This window comes from Papaver somniferum, unplaced genomic scaffold, assembly GCF_003573695.1.
Source record: "Papaver somniferum cultivar HN1 unplaced genomic scaffold, ASM357369v1 unplaced-scaffold_107, whole genome shotgun sequence".
NCBI lineage: Eukaryota > Viridiplantae > Streptophyta > Magnoliopsida > Ranunculales > Papaveraceae > Papaver > Papaver somniferum.
This window is the reverse complement of record NW_020619603.1, coordinates 228,511-233,993: the sequence shown is the minus strand read 5'-3', so window position 1 is coordinate 233,993 and position 5,483 is coordinate 228,511. Positions and strand designations below refer to the sequence as shown.

General features: G+C 36.6%; 1 long non-coding RNA gene across 3 annotated transcripts; it reads left to right on the top strand.

Annotated features, from left to right (window-relative positions):
• Positions 1-726: 726 nt before the first annotated feature.
• LOC113328255 lies at positions 727-5,108 on the top strand. 3 transcript variants are annotated; one of them, XR_003349320.1, is made up of 8 exons: positions 727-1,053; positions 1,133-1,190; positions 1,509-1,586; positions 1,901-2,102; positions 2,258-2,769; positions 3,593-3,739; positions 3,961-4,100; positions 4,581-5,108. It is a non-coding gene; the product is annotated as an uncharacterized LOC113328255 (long non-coding RNA). The 3 variants fall into 3 exon arrangements; XR_003349318.1 differs by lacking the exon at positions 1,509-1,586; XR_003349319.1 differs by lacking the exon at positions 1,509-1,586 and having other exon boundaries at positions 1,133-1,241.
• Positions 5,109-5,483: the final 375 nt, after the last annotated feature.

Here is a 5,483-nt window from a genome sequence, read left to right as displayed (position 1 = left end):
CATTCAATTAAACCAAAATTGATTGTGAAAACCAGATCGAGAAACTTCAGAGTTTTAAAATTAGGGTTCTCCTATATTCACGAAATCATAACTCAAATAAACAAAAAAACTATGAGAAATATTCAAATTTAACAGATAATCAAAGCCTAATAATTGATTCAAACAAATTGACAGAGATTCGGTTCAAGATGAGGAAGAAGATTATCGTCTGACTAAGTCAGCGTCGCAGGACCAATCGCCGAGCCTTTCTTTGTGACTAAAGGAACCAATCACAACCTTTCTATGAGCCTCTTTAACAGTTAGATCCCCACTTTTTTTTGGTATTGTTCAGTGATGTATAAACCGAAGGTAACAAACAGTTGGCTAAAAAAAGTCTAGTCTCACCACCGACTTCTGTTTTCCGTTCAGTTTTAAGCAGCACCGATCTGCAGGTGCAATTGCAATTTTGGTTCCTTATCAAAGTTTAGATAATTAAGATGTGATTGGATTAAATTACCAAATGACATAGAGGTTGATAACCACTTTTAGCAACCTTGTGATTCATTCCGGTGTATGCCCCATGTATATCAAGCTATTCGGGCCGAGTGTGCTTTTAGGGTGTGCTCTGATCAGAAAAGAGAGTTCCTTTAGAAATCACACAGTCCTGTCAGAAGGGCACTTTTGGTAACTACACAGATAAGATCTCGTTTCTCCACTTAAAATCTGAATTCCAGTAGATAGAGAGAAGAAATTGTAAAACCCTAATCAGTCCAGTCCGCCTTCAATCTTCAGATTTCCATAATTTCAGATCTTTATCTCAAATTTTGCAGATCGATCCATGCAATCAATTTCCCCACCAGTTTCAATTCCTATTTCTCAGTTTTGATCTTCCCCCAAATCAAAACCCGAATCATTAAGTAAGAAGACAGTAAGGTATCGATGGATTGTTTAAGATGGATCATTGATTTTGTCGTATGGGATTCTGGTGGAGGGTTTCCGAACACACAAAGACAAACAAAGCATGATTATATTTCCTCTCAAAACAAAGCCTTATGAACTTGGATGACAAGCAAGGTATTCTGATGCTGCATCTTAATGAATTTTATTAATCAAGTAATTGTGATTAATATGTGCCTTTATTGATTTGTTACAGCGAATTCCGGGGCCGGCATGTACCAATTCGATACTCTTGCTGATCTAGCCGCTCTGAGGTTAGTTTGCTGAATGTTATACTTAAAATCACAGAATGACACAGACTCAGGGTACTATCCTACTCAACTCCTCTTTTATCTCTTATCTTTGTGGATCGTTTACCCTAGAAGTTTCAGAGTTGGAAAATGATATAGTGTATCCATAAGGTTTGATAAATTCCGAATCCATGGTTTTGTTGATTATCTTAGTTAGATATATGTTGTTGATATTGCTAATGGTGTGGTAGTACATCTTAAAAGAAACCCTCCTGCTTGGTAAATTTATGTTTATATAACTTTGAGAAGGGTCAAATGATGGGTATATTTCTTATGTTCTAGAAATTTTCTTATTGGGAATTTCGAAACTCATCTTCAAACTGCAATGGGGGCTTTTGTGATACCTAATCCGTGATTCAGGTCGTTTTGTTTCCTCATATGTTGGCATTCTTATGTTTATTTTTTTAGTTTTGTTTTCATGATCTTTTGGCCAGTTCCTAGTTTCTAACTAGAATTGTGTGGATAATTTACAGTATATTAGTTCTGATTCAGACTGCAGTGGGGTTCTGATAGTGCGAAGTGTCTAGTTATACTTGTGTCGATAATTTCAGTTGATTTTGTAACTGTATTTCCATCTGAATTTGCCAGCAGTCATGTTGTTTAGACACTTTTGTAACATAAGTGTTGGTAACATTGATAAAGAAAGATTAATGAATTTGATACTTCTCTTGCAGGTCGGGAAGCATGCAGGTTGGCTTCCAGCACCTAACGTCCAAGACACTCCTGTTCTGAAAGTTGTTCATACTTTTCGAGATGATTCAGTACCTTCCCTGGCTCCTCACAGTGATATGGTCCAATTCCCTGGCTCCTCACAATGATATGGTCCAATTCTTGAATGCAGCAGAAACACGTTGCAAGGATTTAATCGCTAAGGAAGTACGACTCGGTTCATTTTATTTGTTAAGTTAGCTGGCAGCAGTTACCGCTTATCTGTTGCATTAGATGATAATAATCATTCTCCATATTCCTTTTTATCCGTCTAAATTATTATTCTGCCATTGAATGTCAGTAGTTGTTTCATTTGTGAACAGGCGTCGGAGGAATGTGGTCAAAACATGAGATTGAGCAAGCCGACACTGCACTAGGTTTTGGAGCTGTTAAGTATGTTCAACTGTGAAATGTATGGATTCGTGAAGAGGATCTCCATAAATCAGGGATAGAGTTGCAGGTGGTATCTTTAGGTGAGTCTAGCATTCCACTTAGGGAAAACTTGCAAAGGAACTAGACTGTTGTTGAAGTATTATCTTCAGTTGAAGTACCTGGCCAAGAGCTAATTCCAAAAGTGACGAGGCTTGGAGATAGTGAAGACCAAACTGAAAGTCAAGCAAGGCCAGTCGTCACCTTTTGCTGTATGGGTTTGTAGTGTAATATCAGACACACAAAGACAACCCTAGCGTTATGTATTTTATTGTTCGGATACAACAGAAAAACACCACTTTTGTTAGTCCTCCACATAGGAAGATGAAAGCTGCATCGCCTATTACTAATGTCATGTATGCCATGGTCATCACTGTTATGTTCTGCCTGGGTATAATTATTCAAGGTAACAACATTTCACCTTTTCATTGCTTGTTAAGTATTAGATACACATGATTTAGGTTTTACATTTTTGTTATGTACATAATTTACATGCCTTTGAGGAAGTGATCGAGGACTATGTGTTGATGGATTTATCGTATGAACATAGATGCGACGTGATAAATCCTTGAAGTAGACCGATCAGACCCTGAATGTGTGACATGCTTTTGTAGATTAATGTATAAGGAGGTTTATGATGAGACCCCTACTTTTTTATGAACCAAATCGATATGATTTTGTTGTGGTCAAACTACTACAGATGACCGTAAGGTGTTGGAGCAGGAAAGAAGTGTCTATTCTACCTATTCTCTTAAATTTCATATTATGCATACAAAAGTGTTTTTGTAATTTTAGTTCTGGGTTATCATGTAGTAACCTGAAAGAGGTCTTCATGTTGAAAATGGATTTCTGATGGTTAATTTAAATTTAGTTAGTTCAGAATATTTTTTATGTAGACTATGCAAAAATTGTTTGTAATTGTGTTTATACGTTGTGAACATCTTCGTGTATCATTGCATCCATAAGAAATGTCCGTCTTCTAAACCAGGTGGTCCAGGCTAGATACAAATAAAGCAATTTAATGTGTCGAAGCACTGTTTATTGATTGAGTGGTTTCTTTGTATTACCTTGTTTATATTTCGAAATTAATTAGGCACTAAAACTTTCTTCTTTTTCATAGAGACCAAAACGTTAGAATAATCTCAAAGTTGGCAATGATATTATGGAAAGTTACTGTAAGCTGGAGATGAATGTGTCATTCTCATGAAGTCGATGTTTACGATATGCAGGATTGTCATCCAGAGGCAGTTCACATTTAAGCTTCTACGGCTCTATCAGTCAGCGGTCACAATGAGAGGACAGGAAAATAAATTTCAATTCAGTATTTGAAGAACATCTGCACCAGGGACTGATGGACATGGCTCTGCATCTCCGAGGTGTGCTCCATATATAATACTGCAACAACTTTCGGTCTTGAATTTGTGCACACATTCTTGGATTCGTATTGATAAACTATTCTCTGTTCACCTTTCCATTAATTTAACAAGAAGATAATTTGACTAGGTGCTAATGTTCTGATCTTTTTACTAAACGTAGCATATCAAATTATCCTGGTTTTGTAAAAAATTCACCAACTGTAGTTCTTTTTGCATTGCAGCCAGGTAGAACAAGTATTTGGACAAGGTCCTGATGAGGAAGGGAGAAGCAGAGTTAGCTCCATCAGTGACTGGTGCAAGAATTTGGTATTTAGGGAAATCCGGTGGGACAAATTCAGTTGCTGGAGCAAGGAAAAATGAGGTATAATTTGAGTTCTGTAATATAGGTATATTTTTTTTTTAACAATTTTAACTTTAATTTTAGCTGTTAGTTCTGCTAGTTTTCATGAAACTAGTTTTTAAGAATTGTTATATTATGATCATGTTTAGTTGAGCATTAGGACATAGAAGTTTGTTGATAATTCATAGACGCCAGAGATGTGGCTTAGTTACTGCCTGCCTGATATCTTTGTAAGCGAGTGACTGTAGATATTGAATTCGCAAACGAGACTTAAGATTTGACCATGTAGTTGCTTTGGAATTTGGATTGATTATAAATACACTAGATGGAAACTCGGTTATCATTAAATAGAATGTCAGAATGTGGTCCTCATGTTAATCACGTATGAGTAGAGCTTTTTTTGGATGAACAAGGTAGTGTCTTTTTTTTTTTTTTAAAATTTGGCTTCTATTTCTGCTGTTAATTCTCTCTTTTTAGGACTTTCTTCCCTTTTTCCTGCAGCCCGAATCTCAAAACGGTGCTCATTCAGAGATGCAGTGTCCTGTGCTTCTTATGCAACCGCTATAGATGACCACGCAATGTAAACGATTGGTTATCAAATGGCTACTGTAGCCCATCTGAAGCAAGTCCCATAAAATGATGCTGAAGACCATTTGCGAAAGACTAAACAATCTAAATCAGATAATATGAAACTGCTAGTAGAAGAATGAAGTACTCATCTTTATATTTGTTCTGGTGCTGGATGGTATTTGCATCTGTAGGTTTCTTATTACTCCTTTGAATTTGTTAAGCTGGCTCATGTACAGGAGCGGATGTAGTGCAATGATGGCATAGTCCATTGTGTGCTCAGTGCTCAGCAGGGGAGGATGATTCCAACTTCCATGCCGTGCTGAACTGGGCACTTTTTTCCCCTAATGACTTTGATTTAGTCAGAGTCTGTCTGTGTACAATGATTTGTATTTCTTATGGATACGCATGTCTACTATTCTCTATTTCCAATGTGTTATCAACTTATCATCAAATTTTGGTAAAATGAGTTTCCTATCAATGTTATTAGCTTTACTCGAGTTGAAAAGTAAGTTACGGTATGACCCGGAGCACTAGGTTCGTGGAATCATTCCAGTCTGCACAACAACAATTCTGGAATGGGAATAACCATATATGTCAAATTAAACAAGTAACGTGCAGAGTAATCAGGTTTGGTAGGAAAAACCATATAAGTAACCTGCTCGCTGTATTCACCAACCAAAGAACGGCGAATGGAAATTGCAAAAATAAAATAATATTTGGAAGGGTAGAGATAACAGTATGGGAAAATTAGGGGGAGATCAAAAAAAAAATAATATTCTTATTGTCAGGCCCACAATTAGTTTTGGGTACAGTAACACCCATAATTATTTTTGT